This window comes from Schistocerca cancellata, chromosome 7 (assembly GCF_023864275.1).
Source record: "Schistocerca cancellata isolate TAMUIC-IGC-003103 chromosome 7, iqSchCanc2.1, whole genome shotgun sequence".
Taxonomy (NCBI): Eukaryota; Metazoa; Arthropoda; class Insecta; order Orthoptera; family Acrididae; genus Schistocerca; species Schistocerca cancellata.
In genome coordinates this window covers 561,874,412-561,890,971 of record NC_064632.1, presented here as the reverse complement: position 1 = coordinate 561,890,971, position 16,560 = coordinate 561,874,412, and the positions used below count along the sequence as shown (strand labels likewise).

At 43.9% G+C, this 16,560-nt stretch overlaps 1 pseudogene; it reads left to right on the top strand.

Annotated features, from left to right (window-relative positions):
• Nucleotides 1-15,966: 15,966 nt before the first annotated feature.
• On the top strand, nt 15,967-16,083 carry LOC126093828 (5S ribosomal RNA; annotated as a pseudogene).
• Nucleotides 16,084-16,560: the final 477 nt, after the last annotated feature.

The window sequence follows — 16,560 nt, the reverse complement described above, 5'->3', positions numbered from 1 at the left end:
AATTTAGAATATCTGAGGAAAATTTGTCAATTCACGAAATGATAGTCAAATACTATGGACGAAGTGGGCTGAAACAGTTTATCCGAGGCAAGCCTATTATATTTGGCTATAAGTTGTGGTCTCTTTGTGGAGCAAGTGGCTACCGTATCATATTTGACTTATACTGTAGAAAGGATCCAGAAGATACTGCAAGGAATGACTTACAATTGGGATCAAGAGTAGTCCTAAACATGCTGGACTGCATTGAAAAGCCCGCATCTCGTGGTCGTGCGGTAGCGTTCTCGCTTCCCACGCCCGGGTTCCCGCGTTCGATTCCCGGCGGGGTCAGGGATTTTCTCTGCCTCGTGACGGCTGGGTGTTGTGTGCTGTCCTTAGGTTAGTTAGGTTTAAGTAGTTCTAAGTTTTAGGGGACTTATGACCACAGCAGTTGAGTCCCATAGTGCTCAGAGCCATTTTTGCATTGAAAAACCCGAGAATCATAGTGTGTACTTTGACAATTTCTTCACTAGTAGAGATCTTCTGATTCATCTGAGAAATTTGGGTTTTCGATCAACTGGGACTGTCAGAGAGAATGGAGTTAGTGACTGTCCACTACTGAGCAGCAGTGAAGTGTAAAAGACAGTTCGAGAAAAGTATGACTAGTTCGACAGGAATGGTGAAGTCTTATTTGTTCGATGGTACGACAACAGATGCGTTACAATTGGTACAAATTTTGACAAAGTTGAACCTTTGGGAGCAGCTACACGGTGCAGTAAGTAAGCAAGTAAGAAGACACAAGTGCAACAACCTGCCGTTTTGAAGTCGTATAACACGTACATGGGAGGTGTTGACCACCATGACTGGTTAGTTGGAAAATATGACGGTAATTAGAGGGAAAAAATGGTAGTGGGTCCTATTTACACGTATGCTGGAAATGGCCCTCGTAAATGCATGGCTCTTCTACAGAGTAGTGCATGGGAAAAAGCACTGGATTTGCTGGATTTCAGACGAGCTGTTACAGTTAGATAACGGAAATTGGACACTGCAAGACCGAATATTGGACGTCCAAAGGAATACCCATCAAGTCAGTTGAGAGTGATACCAGACATCAGGTATGATGGAATTGGTCATATGATTGACAAAAGAAGCACGCAGAGAATATGTGTAAGAGCTAAATGCAATGGGAAACTAAAAACATATAGTGTTAAATGTCGTGTAACATTATGGGTCAAGCGTTTTGTACCATTTCACAAGAAATAAATAGTTAAGACTTGAATACAGTTTAGTATGCTATACGATACTGTTAGATCCCAGCGTCCTGTTTTGAGGACGGCCTTTATATCAGCATGTATAAATATTCTTTGGCTATTTTTGTACTTATTGTGGTTCATACACTATGTACATTATAATTAAGGAATAAAAAATTCAAATTAAAAAAAATTAATTTGGGACTTAATGGGTTAACATTGTTTAATAATACATTTCTTTCGAAACACACCGATTTCCCTGAAAAAACGTGTAGAATAAGGGTGCCATTCACTCAGCTTACGTTACAAACGTTTTGAATTCCTAGAACATCAGAAACTCTTCACTATATTTGGCGATCGACTGTTGAAAAGGTTGAATATCTGTCTTATACCAACGGCATGCGTTCTAGTATTACAGTGTGTATAACTTCTGTGTAAGGGAAACTCATGTAAAAGACTGTCATTCATGATTCATGAACATATTGCAGAATATGCCATTCTGAATCATCAAATAATAGCAGCGCTCGATAATAATAGATGCACGTTAAAAGTTTTGTAGTAATAAATTCGCTCTATATCTGTTTCCAATATCAGCGAACTCAGATCCGCTCATCACAGAAATTAATACAGCAGTTATTTTTTTACGCATTTGATGCAGATCGGGTACTTGTATATATTATCCGAAAAAAATTAGCACTAAATCTCGGCGTAATGGTTTGGCGATAGTATTACAGAGCCGCGTGCCGCTTCGAGTTTTTCCCGCACCCTACGCCGGCGCTAAGCGCAATTAAATTGTTTCGCTGCTGGAGTCATGTCGTCATTAGGACTCGCCCTTTCATTTCAATTAACTTTATTTGCGTCACATAACGGCCGTATTCGGTAATTAAGCTAATACATTTTTTCAATCAGGAATTAACAATCAGCAAGCATTAAACAAAGGCCGGGAGTAATTGGATGTCTAGTTTACTGCTCACAGTTGCAGTGGGAATCAAACAGTAGCTTAATTATTCTCAATCCGCCCTGATTTTGCACAGATACGGCACATTACGTAATTTAATAGATTACTCTGGTTTCGGCCTGTAAACAAGGGAGGTTTGGTCGGTCCTGGCGAACACGGCGCAGTAATTCAAGTACAAATCTCTATCAATTGCTAATTCGGAGCAACTACCCCGTGGTCCTGTAACGATACTGGGCCATTTTCATACTTCGCAAGGCATCGCAACACTTAAATCACGCGAGAACTGAAAACGCTTCGATGTTTCTTAATTAGTTACTCATGCAGCCATTTAAAAAATATCCGACTAGTTATCTTAACTGCTAAGGGGCACACTTTAAAAAAGGAACTAACTAGTTCATGAATATAGTGATATTATCTGAAAACACATTTATACTCTTTATATATATCACATCATTTGTCACTGCAGACAATCTACACCGCACGGCACTACACACAGACACACACACACACACACATTCACACATACACAATGAATTAGATGTTGAGTTCAAGAGAATTGAAAGATGTTACAATTTCCGATCACAGATCCTAGGCTTATAAGTGAAGTGTTGGCAGAAGAGCCAACACTGTGTTGCTAGAGGAGGCCGAAATGCACGCGTTTAATTACACGCTGACTGGCGTGAGGTCTGGAACAGTTAAGGGAATTAATAGTAGCAAATAAAGTAAGTAGTTGATATAATACTTAACTTTAATCCACAATTGGTGTACATCGCTCTTGACGGTACATGTTATAATCTCAATATCAAATGCCATGGCGCCTTGCTAGGTCGTACAAATGACGTAGCTGAAGGCTATGCTAACTATCGTCTCGACAAATGAGAGCGTAGTTGTCAGTGATCCATCTCTGGCTAAGTCGGCTGTACAACTGGGGCGAGTGCTAGTACGTCTCTCTAGACCTGCCGTGTGGCGGCGCTCGGTCTGCCATCACTGACAGTGGCGACACGCGGGTCCGTCGTATACTAGCGGACCGCGGCCGATTTAAAAGCTACCACCTAGCAAGTGTGGTGTCTGGCGGTGACACCACATTCCTCCCCCGCAAATCGGCGTACGGTTGTATTATGAGGCTTCCGCCCGCCGTGGGGAGGACCCCATGTTGACGTATGCGACGAGGTGGAGAGCCTAACAACAGGCGAGGCTGTGCCACCCGCACCCGGCCATTCGGTCCGAGGGGAGCTAGGAAACGCCTGAAAACCTATTCCAGGGTGCACGCCAACATGCGGTGTATGCGCCCGTAGATAGTCAGGAGGGGCCGAAGGGTCGACCTCCATCGAGTCGGAGCACCCGACGGGCGAAGACGACAGATGGTCCGGAGCGGGCAAGAGTTGAATGGCGGAGGACAACTGGTCACGGGAAGCGATCGGCGGCGCGTGACCCAGGGAGGCGCCCGGCGGTTGCAGCGACGCGTCCACTGCGGGCGTCGCCGGTGGGAGAACAGGCGGCTGGGGCGGCGCGTCGCCATGGGGCAAAATGGAAGGCAGCGTCGGTAACACCTGGTGATGAGGCGAGCCTGTTGAAATCGGCGTTGCTTTCCAATACTTGCCTTACGCCCTTCGATCCCCAGAAACCCCTTTTGTTGATGGTAGATGCGTCGGATTTCGGGATCGGTGCTGTGCTTGCGCACAAAGATGGATCACATGATCGCTCTATTGCCTTTGCGTCCAAATTGCTCTCTTCAGCGCAAAGAAATAATTCACAGATCGAGAAAGAAGCTTTGGCTCTCGTATTTGGTGTTACAAAGTTTCATGATTTCTTGTATGGTCGTAACTTTACCATAATCACAGACCACAAACCTTTGACATCGCTTTTTCATCCGTCCAAGCCTGTACCTCCACGTACAGCGCAGAAATACATTCGCTGGTCTATTTTCCTCTCGCAGTACCGCTACGATATCTTGTATCGGTCCACTGCTAAGCACGGATGCGTTGTCCCGTTTGCCTGTTGCTGAGGATAGAGCATTTGATTCCTCCGAACTTGCTTGCATGTTCATTGATGCGGAAACCGATGACGTGGTCGAATCGTTTCCGATTGACTTTCGTCGTGTAGCTACAGCCACTGCAGCTGACCCTGTCCTTGCTACCGTTTTGCGTTTTGTTGCTACGCAATGGCCCTTGTCAAAGTCACGGATCGGGGATCCGTTGGTTCGCCGATTTTTTGCTAACAAGTGGAGACTTTTTGTGCGACGTGGTGTTTTGCTGTTGCGTTCTGATAATGATCAGTCCAGGGTCGTGGTCCCACGTTCGTTACAGTCCTCTGTCTTAAAGCTTCTCCACCAAGAACATTGGGGTATAGTGAGAGCGAAACAACTTGATCGTCAGCACTGTACTTGGTTCGGAATCGATGCTGCGATTACGAATATGTGCTCTTCTTGCATGGCGTGTGCCGAACAACAATCCGCACCACCGCGGAAATTCTTTGCATGGCCGAAAGCCACTTCCCCTTGGCAACGCTTACACATCGATTTTGCTGGTCCCTTCTGGAATGCTCGATGGTTGGTTCTGGTCGATTCATTCAGTAATTTTCCTTTTGTTGTCCGGATGTCTTCCACGACGTCTTCTGCCACCATCCAAGCGTTGTCCGCTATCTTTTGCATTGAAGGTCTACCACAGACTATTGTTTCCGACAATGGCCCACAATTCATGTCCGCAGAATTTCAGTCATTCTGCAAGGCCAATGGTATTCAACATCTGACATCCGCGCCGTTTTCGCCTCAATCAAACGGTGCCGCTGAACGATTGGTCCGGACTTTCAAGTCACAGATGTTGAAGCTGAAAGAGTCGCATTCCCGGGAGGACGCGTTATTGCTCTTTTTGTCCTCGTATCGCTCTCAGCCCCGAGATGTCTGAGTTGCTCCATGGTCGTCCTCATCGAACCTTGATGTCTTTGCTACATCCGCCGCATAAGGTTCATGTGCAGCGGCAGACACCTGCTTTTGCTCCAGGCGACGTTGTATACTATCGCAACTTTCGAGGTTCACGGCGTTGGCTCGCAGGGCGCATTCTGCGCTGCCTCGGCCGCGCGATGTATCTGGTTTTGGGGGCCTCTGGTGAGGTGCGTCGGCATCTCAATCAGCTGCGCCTCTGTCGTCGCACGGGTTCTGCCGCTCCCCGTCTGCTTTCAGCGACGGTGCCGACCGGTCAGCGCCCTGGGGACCCATCTACTGGCTCTTCTGCCAACACTACAATAAGTTTAAAGAAAGAATCATTACAGCAGACTGACACTTATCACTAAATAGTATCCATTTTTTACCATTCTTTACTATATAAATAACCAAAATCAAATGGTTCAAATGGCTCTGAGCACTATGGGACTTAACTTCTCAGGTCATCAGTCCCCTAGAACTCAGAACTAATTAAACCTAACTAACCTAAGGACATCACACACATCCATGCCCGAGGCAGGATTCGAACCTGCGACCGTAGCGGTCGCGCGGTTCCAAACTGTAGCGCCCAGAACCGCTCGGCCACTCAGGCCGGCTATAAATAACCATTTAGTTTCTGATTTTCGCTACGTTACACAGTCACGTCGATGAAATATCCAGTCGCTAACACTGAAAAACTGTATGAAATCGAATGAGCACGTAAGGACTGTAGTGGGAAAGGCGAATGGTCGATTTCGGTTTATTGGGAGAATTTTAGGAAAGTGTGGGCCATCTGTAAAGGACTGTACGTAGGACACTTATATGACCCAATGCTTAATATCGTTCCAGTGTTTGGGATCCGCACCAGGCCGGGTTAGAGGAAGACATCGAAGCAGTTCAGAGAGGGGCTGCTAGATTTGCTCCAACAACACGCAAATATTGCGGATTCGCTTCTGAAACTCAAATAATAAATACTGGACGGAAGGTGACGTCCTTTACGAGGAGCAGTACTTAGAAAATTTAGAGAACCAGCATTTGAGGCTGACTGAAAAGCGATTCTATGGCCGCCAAAGTAAATTTCCCGTAAGGATCGTAAGAATAGACATATTAGGGATTGCACGGTAGCATACAGGCAGTTGTTTTTCCATCGCTCTATTTGCCTGTAGAACAGAAACCATACGGAGCCTTACAAAAATGGCTCTGAGCACTATGGGACTTAACATCTATGGTCATCAGTCCACTAGAACTTAGAACTACTTAAACCTAACTAACCTAAGGACAGCACACAACACCCAGCCATCACGAGGCAGAGAAAATCCCTGACCCCGCCGGGAATCGAACACGGGAACCAGGGCGTGGGAAGCGAGAACGCTACCGTACGACCACGAGATGCGGGCCGGAGGCTTACAGAGAATGTATGTGGATGTAGATGTAGATGTGGAATTATGTGAGAGATACCTCACCTGACCCTTTGAATATTCCTTGCGGAATTTATTGATCAACTTTATGCCACTGCAGAAAATGTTTTTTGTTTGTTTACTCTTGACAAACGTAAATTTAGTCAGGCTCTTGTTCTATGGCCATGAATGCTGCTGTTTTTGAGGTAATTTTCTGATATTCTTCTTGATGTGCATAACGGTCTTTTGTATATACATACAATGTCAGTTAAAATCCCTAGCTTTCTAAACAGATCTGTACAGTGAGCTGTTTTGGAATTTTTAATTACTATTCTAAAAGACCTTACTTATAATCTGATTACGGAGTCCGTATCTTTTGCATGGGACACCCAAAAAGGTTCCCTTTGTAATAAAAGGGCGCGTAAACGAGTAGGAGGCAATTCCTGTGTTAGGCACTGTCAGTTAGACATTGATGACATGACTCTAAGGGTGTGCCGAAGATTAGCGCCGTATTCAACCTGTTTACATATGATGTTTGATGTTTTACCGGATTCCTAATATTCACGGTACACTCGTGAAATGGTCGAACGGGAAAATACTCACTTCATTGCCAGCTTGGAGATGCTATGTCTCATCGCTGGTGCACATACTACAACACCATGTACAAACTCACCTAAATCTTGATAACCTGCCATCGTAGCAAACTGTAACCGATCTAACAACTCCGCGAGACACTTGCTGTCTTATGTAGGCTTTGCAAACTACAGTGACGTAATCTGTCTGTTTACATATCTCTGTATTTGAATACGTACGCCTATACGAGATGCTTCGGCGATTCAATGTGTCACTCACTTCCATAAGGCAGCGTTAAACAGCCATTACACTACAGAAATTGGGTTGAGTATCCGTCCGGGTTTTGTTTCGCAATGTCCTACTTATGGTGCCACATCTTATTTGTAACTCATTTAATGTAGTATGTATGTCTCATTAGTCACAATATACATTATAGCCAAGGTTTCAAGTTGGAGACTTGTTCAGATAGTCTGTTGTCGGTTATTATTTTGGTTGTGATTATGTTTCTTCCTAACGAAGGCATCACCCTTCTTTTTGTTCTGGAAATATTTAGACTACATTGAGCACTGCTGTAACGTATGTAACGTTCTTTGCACTCCATCTTCTGTTTTATTTATAAGTGGAAGGTCGTTAGGACTACAATGTATTAATAAATTCCCTTTGTCCTAGGTTAATTCCTTGTGTTGGTAGCGTAATTTGCTACGTGTGAGTATATGTCGATAAATAAATAAATAAATAAATAAATAAATATATATATATATATATATATATATATATATATATATATATATATATATATATATATATATATATAACAGTGTCAGAGAAAGACCACATGCTTGTCTTATTCCTTGATTTCTAATTAATACTTGATCCTGTCTTCCTTTTTGCTGAACTATCGATATGTTCGAAGATAGGCTCATTATTGCTTATATAAAGTGATTACGGTACCCACATCCTTGTATAATTTCCATAGTATCTTCCTATCTACGTTGTCGAACGCCATTTCAAAATCAACGAACGCAATACAGGTCAGAAGGTTTTATTCTCTCCGCTTCTCGAATGTTCAATTTCCTGTGTGTATATTTTCTAAGGTAGATCTTCCTTTACTAAACCCATTTGGAACTTCAGGTAATTTTGATATTGCTATGGGCTGCAAATGAGCATTAAGTATCTTAGCACGTACTTTCTGTCACCTTTTCTAGCTATTTATTCCTGTGTAATTTTTTGTGCTGGAATTATCTTCTTTCTTTAAGACTGATACTACACTCCTGGAAATTGAAATAAGAACACCGTGAATTCATTGTCCCAGGAAGGGGAAACTTTATTGACACATTCCTGGGGTCAGATACATCACATGATCACACTGACAGAACCACAGGAACATAGGCACAGGCAACAGAGCATGCACAATGTCGGCACTAGTACAGTGTATATCCACCTTTCGCAGCAATGCAGGCTGCTATTCTCCCATGGAGACGATCGTAGAGATGCTGGATGTAGTTCTGTGGAACGGCTTGCCATGCCATTTCCACCTGGCGCCTCAGTTGGACCAGCGTTCGTGCTGGACGTGCAGACCGCGTGAGACGACGCTTCATCCAGTCCCAAACATGCTCAATGGGGGACAGATCCGGAGATCTTGCTGGCCAGGGTAGTTGAATTACACCTTCTAGAGCACGTTGGGTGGCACGGGATACATGCGGACGTGCATTGTTCTGTTGGAACAGCAAGTTCCCTTGCCGGTCTAGGAATGGTAGAACGATGGGTCCGATGACGGTTTGGATGTACCGTGCACTATTCAGTGTCCCCTCGACGATCACCAGTGGTGTACGGCCAGTGTAGGAGATCGCTCCCCACACCATGATGCCGGGTGTTGGCCCTGTGTGCCTCGGTCGTAATGCAATCCTGATTGTGGCGCTCACCTGCACGGCGCCAAACACGCATACGACCATCATTGGCACCAAGGCAGAAGCGACTCTCATCGCTGAAGACGACACGTCTCCATTCGTCCCTCCATTCACGCCTGTCGCGACACCACTGGAAGCGGGCTGCACGATGTTGGGGCGTGAGCGGAAGACGGCCTAACGGTGTGCGGGACCGTAGCCCAGCTTCATGGAGACGGTTGCGAATGGTCCTCGCCGATACCCCAGGAGCAACAGCGTCCCTAATTTGCTGGGAAGTGGCAGTGCGGTCCCCTATGGCACTGCGTAGGATCCTACGGTCTTGGCGTGCATCCGTGCGTCGCTGCGGTCCGGTCCCAGGTCGACGGGCACGTGCACCTTCCGCCGACCACTGGCGACAACATCGATGTCCTGTGGAGACCTCACGCCCCACGTGTTGAGCAATTCGGCGGTACGTCCACCCGGCCTCCCGCATGCCCACTATACGCCCTCGCTCAAAGTCCGTCAACTGCACATACGGTTCACGTCCACGCTGTCGCGGCATGCTATCAGTGTTAAAGACTGCGATGGAGCTCCGTATGCCACGGCAAACTGGCTGACACTGACGGCGGCGGTGCACAAATGCTGCGCAGCTAGCGCCATTCTACGGCCAACACCGCCGTTCCTGGTGTGTCCACTGTGCCGTGCGTGTGATCATTGCTTGTACAGCCCTCTCGCAGTGTCCGGAGCAAGTATGGTGGGTCTGACACACCAGTGTCAATGTGTTCTTTTTTCCATTTCCAGGAGTGTGTATTTGTTACCTTCCACTGCTCCGGTGTCATGTTTCCATGTCACCATATAGAGGGTGGAGCAGAGGAAACGCATGTTTTTTGAACCGCTAGTACGCAACGACGAGGAGGGGTGTTGACCTTGAATGAATGTTGGCAGACTGCCCATACAATGCAGTTTCAGTCGCTATGGAGCGTTGGAGCTTAAAGCACCGTGTGTTCGTTGACGAGCAGTACTTTATAATAGAAACAATGATTCCGTAGTCACAGTGCAACGCCTTTTCCGTCAAAATTTTAGAGTTGGACGTCGGGGTTGCATTGCCTGATCGAAATACTGTACTCCGATGGGTTGCAGCGCTTGGAAGTACTGGATCTGAGATGAAAAAGAAACCACCTGGTTTTCCCCTTTCAGTCCGCACTCTGGAAAATGTAGACCGAGTGAGAACGGCAGTTTTTGCTAGTCCGAAACGATCGCCTAGACGACAGTTTGTAGCGCTGGCTACGTCACGTCGTTCGCTTCACCGCATCTTACAGGATGATCTGAAGTTTCACCCGTACTAGATAGTGATCGTCCAGCAGCTTAGCAAAGGGGATTTTGTGCAGCCCAGAGAGTTTTGTAGCGTACTGTCCGAAATTTTTACGGCAGATGCAGATGCTACAGTCTTCATGAGCGATGAAACACGTTTTCATGTATACAGTTACGTCAATGCTCAAAATTGTCGGTATTGGGCGCCGGAGAACCCACATGAATTACACCAAAGACATCTCCACAGTTTAAAAGTAACAGTACGGTGCTGCATTTGGGGGATGTGGGACCCTATTTTTTTTTGCTTATGGAAGGAAATGCAGTTACTTTGACATTAGCGCACTACGTTAAAATGTTAAACAACTTTCTTCATCCACAACTTGAAAGGCGTCAAGTTAACGTGAGAGAAATATGGTCTCAGCAGGATGGCGTGACAGCTCACACAGTGAGAGCATTCATGGAAGTGGTCCGACAAATGTTCGCAAGACATGTTATTTCGAGATGTGGCGATGTTTACTGGCCCCGTCGCTCACCCGATTTCTCGATATGCGAATTCTTTTTGTGGGGTATTTAAAATCAAAAGTCTACATGAACAAACCTCGCACAATCGATGACCTGAAAAATTGCATTCGTCTGGAAATTGAAGCCGTGCCGAATGAAATATTGGAGACAGCCATGCGTAACGTTCGGCAGAGGATCCAAATTTTGTATCCAGCAAGAAGGACGTCATCTCAAAGAGATTATTTTTCGAACCTAATTAAAGTATATATATTTCAAAACTGCATTGAAAAATCTATCACTTAATCATGGTTTTTATTATTTTTATCAAATCGTCTCCGAGTCATTCAATAGTGAAAAACATGCGTTTCCTCTGCTCCACCCTGTATTTAGCAAATGCATAAAGCGATATTTAGTACCATTTCTCTGCAGCCCATTAGCACCGCATTAGTTCCTTCCGGACGAGAAGCCCTTCTATTATTTTGTTCATTTCAACGCTCTTTCCATCTCTTCTATACTTCTGGGAACTAAGCCTTTTGTTCTATCATCTCTTCTTATGTCTCCTGACCATCACTGCACCAAAACTTTTGTATAGCGTTTCAACACAATCCTGAATTTTTATTATATCCATTTTCACTGTAGGGCTTACCTCTTTCTGAGTTATTCAGATTTCACAATAATTAATAAGAGAATTCCACATGTCTGTGGACGTCATTTTCTGTTTGAGTTAAAAATAAAAAAACCTATTTTATTATTCCCTATGTGCATTCCTTACTATTGCTTTAGCTTTTATCCCTAGTTTTCTGTATTTTTCCTTAATTTTCCTGAGCCACTTTGTATTAAAGTAGACTGTGTTTTCCTCTGAATGCCTCTTTTATTTCAGTACTTCACATCCTTAAGCCTTTGTTACATTTATTTATTCAACTATCTGTTCGTATTTCAGTAGCTGTTCATACAACGCATTTATTTATTTATTTATTTTTTTTTTTTGCTTTGCCAGTCTATATCTGTGTCTTCTTCTGTTGATACATATCGGCGTGTTTAGTTAATCGTCTTTGGTAAAACGCTCTTGTACTAAAATTCAAATTTCTCATTCTCATTTCCCACTTTTTCCTTTGTACTGTTGCTCTTCCCCTGTTGCCCAAAACAGTCATTTTACTAACAAGTATAAAATGGTCTGGAGATATGTCAATCTATGTGTAGACTCATGTATCGTGAATTATTTGCGATTTTCGTCTTTTTACTGACTGTTACATAGTCTATTAGTGACCTCAGTCCTTTGGAATTCCAAGTATATTTGTGTATTTCTTTTTTTCGGAAAATATATTTGTGATCTTTGATTTGTTATGGTTACAGAATTCTCCAAGCCAGCTACCACTGTCATTAAGCTGTACTTCTTCACCTTTTCCTATCACGTTTTCTATCCCAATATATCCTTGTCTTGCATTTAAATCTCGTACCAGAATTAATAGTTTACTTTATTGATATGGTTTATTTCTGCATGCAGTATGTTTTAGAACTCCTCTGTATCACCCTTGCCTGCTGCGTCTGGTGCATAAAAGCCAAACAAGGTGTCTGATAGTTGGGAGCTCCAAGGCGAGGCTTTTGACGGGGCCCTTTAGGGACATGGGTGCCAAGAAAGGGAAGGAAGCCAATGTGCAACACGTGTGCATACTGGGTAGAGTCATTCCAGACGTGGAACAGGTCCTTCCGGGTGCCATGAAGAGCACAGGTAGCAGCCAACTGCAGGTGGTGGCTCACGTCGGTACCAATAACGTGTGTCACTTTGGATCAGAAAAGAATCTCTCCGGTTTCGAGTGGCTAATGGAAGTTCCAAAGGCTGCCAGTCTTGCTTGCGAGAAGAAGGCAGAGCTGACCATTTGCGGCACAGTCAACAGGACCGATTGAGGACCTCTGGAACAGAGGCGAATGGAGGGCCTGAAACAGAGGCTCAGAGGGTGCTGCGACAGTGTAGGCCACAGATTCCTCGATTTGAGCCAAAGGGTGGTTGGGTTTCAGCTTCCGCTGAATATGTCAGCAGTTCACTACATGCAAAAGGCTGGTACACCGGTAGCAGGGACTGTCTGGCGTGGACTGGGCGGTTTTTGGGTTAGATGAGGTTAGAGGGTCTCGGGAAAACATAAAAAGGACTTCAGTCACAAAGAGTGCAGGCCGAACACAGGAACCATCGGTGTAACACTTGTAAATTGTCGTACCTGTGCTGGGAAAGCACCACAGTTCCAAGGGCTAACAGGAGCCACTGATGCTCAAATCGCTATAGGCACTGAAAGCTGGCTAAAGCCGGAGATGAGTTCTGTCAAAATTTTTGTAACGAACCTAACAGTGTTCTAAAAGGATAGGCTAAACACAGTTGGCGGTGGCGTGTTTGTTGTTGTTAGAAGTAATTTACCTCGTCGCGAAACTGAAGCAGATAGTTCATGGGCAGAGGTCACTCTTGGTAATCGGAATATTATAATAATTGGATCCATTTGCCGACCGCCCAACTTAGATGATACAATTCCTGAATGTTTCAAAGAAAACTTGAGTTTAATTTCTAACATGTACCCGAATCATACAATTTAGTTGGTAGTGACTTTAATTTAGCCTCGATATGTTGGCGAAAATGCATGTTTATTTCCGGAGGTACACATAGAACATCATCCGAAATTGTGATAAACGCATTCTCTGAAAATTATTTCGAGCAGTTAGTTCATGAGCAGACGCGAATGAAAACGGTTGTGAAATCACACTTAACGTCTTAGCAACAAATAAGTCTAATCTAATAACAAGCCTCCAAAAATAAACGAAAAATATATCTATTCCAAAACGCAGATAAAAATTCACTTGACGCCTTCCTGAGATACAATATTCACTCCTTTCAAATTAACAATGCAATTGTGGACCAGGTGTGGCTTTAATTCAAAGAAGTAGTATCGGCAGCCCTTGAGAGATTTATAACAGACAAATTAAAATACAAGGGAGCTGATCCTCCGTGGTAGGCAATACGGGTGTAACTGTGTTGCAGAAACAAAGAAAATATAGTGCCAAATGTAGACGGACGCAAAATCTCCGAGATTGGTGATCTTTTACGGAAGCTAGAAATTTAGCCCGGGCTTTAATGCAAGATGCTTATAATAGTTTCCACAACGAAACTTTGTCTCGAAACCTGGCAGAAATCCAAAGATATTCGGGTCGTATGTGAAGTACGCTAACGGCAAGGCACAACCAATGCCTTCTGTGCGCGATAGCAATGGAAATACTATTGGCGACAGTGCTGCCAAAGTAGAGTTATTAAACACAATCTTCCGCAACGCATTCATCAAAGAAGATTTTATATTAGAACAGTATGAATTATCTCGAACAAAACGTTCTATTGACAAAGAGTCAGCATGGATTTAGAAAGCATCGTTCTTGTGACACGCAACTAGCTCTTTACTCGCATGAATTTTTTAGTGTTGTTGACAAGGAGTTTCAAATTGATTCTGTACTTCTGGATTTCCGGAAGGCTTTTGACACTGCACCACACAAACGGCTTTTAGTGAAATTGCGTGCTTATGGAACATCACCTCAGTTATGTGGCTGGATTCGCGATTTGATGCCAGATAGGCGACGGTTCGTAGTAACTGACGGAAAGTCATCGAGTAAAACAGAAGTGATTTCTGGCGTTCTGCAAGGCAGTGTTGTAGGCCCTTTGCTGTTCCTTATCTACATACACGAATTGGGAGACGATCTGAGCAGCGTCTTAGGTTGTTTACAGAAGACGCTGTCGTTTATCGACTGGTAAAGTCATCAGAAGTTCAAAACAAATTTCAAAACTATTTAGAAAAGATATCTGCATGGAGCGAAAATTGGCAATGGACCCTAAATAACGAAAAGTACGAGGTCACCCACATGAATGCTAAAAGGAAGCCGTTGAACTTCGGTTACACGATAAACCAGTCAAATCTAAAGACAGTAAGTTCAACTAAATACCTAGTATTTACAATTACGAGCAACTTAAATTAGGAAGAACACATATAAAACGTTGTGGTAGATGTAGATGTAGATAAATGTATCCTCTTTCAATCTTAAATCGAGCATTATATGGTCGCTCACTTACATATCTTAGGATGTGCGGACCTTTCTCCACTTACTATTCCAATTCCAAGATTCACCCTGTTCTGCTGTTCTACTCCACCATACATATACCTATAGTCGGTCCACATTTTGGTTCCTTTTGATTTTTTCATTCTTCCACTAATTACTGTCATATTAACGATTCTTTAATACAATATTATAGCGGGGCTAATGAATATGAACTGAATCTTGAGGATTTAAATTATGAGTAATAAATGTATCTGCTTGGTTTGCGAGCACAAATTAATATTAGCATTGTTGATTTATTAAATGAGGAACTTCAACAAAATTCACTTTGAAAATAAGAATACTGTGTGCCTTACCTTAACCAACTGTTATCATCTTATATAGACTAGGTATCGCATTCTGCTATTGCTATTGCTCTCCCCACGTAGTCAGTATTATTTGTTATTTCTGTTGCGGACATCTGTACGAAGACAAATTTGATGCAGCTCTCTAGGATAGTCTGTCCTGTGCAAACCCCTTCATCTTCTGACTGATGACCTCAGATGTTAAGTCCCATAGTGCTCAGAGCCATTTCATCTTTTGACTACAATGACCAATATCCTCTTGTGCCTGCATACTGTACTTGTCTCACACTTCCCTCCATTAGACAGTCGACATTTCTTTGATGCCTTACTATTCGTCCTACGGTATCCGTGTGTTAATCCATTTGTACCACAGTTCCACTGAGCACCTCTTTATTAATTACTCAATATTTCTGCCTAATCTTCGTCATTCATCTGTAGCACAAGATTTCAAAAGCTTCTATTCTCTCCTTGTCTGAACTAATTATCGTCCACGTTTCACGTAGCCTACAACCCACAACTTCAGAAATAGTTCCTAACAATAGAGTTTGTATTAGATCCTAATAAACTGATCTTTTTCAGCAACTTTTTCCTCGCATTGCCTGTGTGTATCGACCTCAGTCAGTTATTTGACTTCTGAATCAACGATATTCTTTGACTACCTATACTATGTTACTTTCCAATGTAATTCACTTAGCACCACCTGATATAATTCAGCCTCATTTCATTAACCCTCTTGTACTTTTGTCGGTGACTGTCGTATAACCTCTTTTACGAGGGCCAACAGCCTTGCCACAGTGGTAACACCGGTTCCCGTCAGATCTCCGAAGTTAAGCGCTGTCGGGCTGGGCTAGCACTTGGATGGGTACCATTCGGTCTGCCGAGCGCTGTTGGCAAGCGGGGTGCACTCAGCCCTTGTGAGGCGAACTGAGGAGCTGCTTGATTGAGAAGTAGCGGCTCCGTTCTCGTAAAATGATATACGGCGGGGAGAGCGGTGTGCTGACCGCATGTTCCTCCAGATCCACATCCAGTGACGCCTGTGGGCTGAGGGTGACACGGCGGCCAGTCGGTGCCGTCGGCCCTTCCAAGGCCTTTTCAGACGGAGAGATTTTCCCTTTATGAGACTATCCATACTGTTCAAATGTCATTCCTTTTCCACCTATGACAGAATTAAAAGTCATAGGTCAACCTCTGAGTTTTTGTTTCTTCTTCCTGATTTAAATTTCCTCTCCAGATTTCTGCACAGTATTACTGAAGGTACTGATAGAATAACATCCGGGATAGGTTACAACAATGTCTAACTCATTTCTCAATAACTGCCTCCATTTCACGTGCTTCGACTCTTATAATTGCTTTATAATTTCTTTACATAT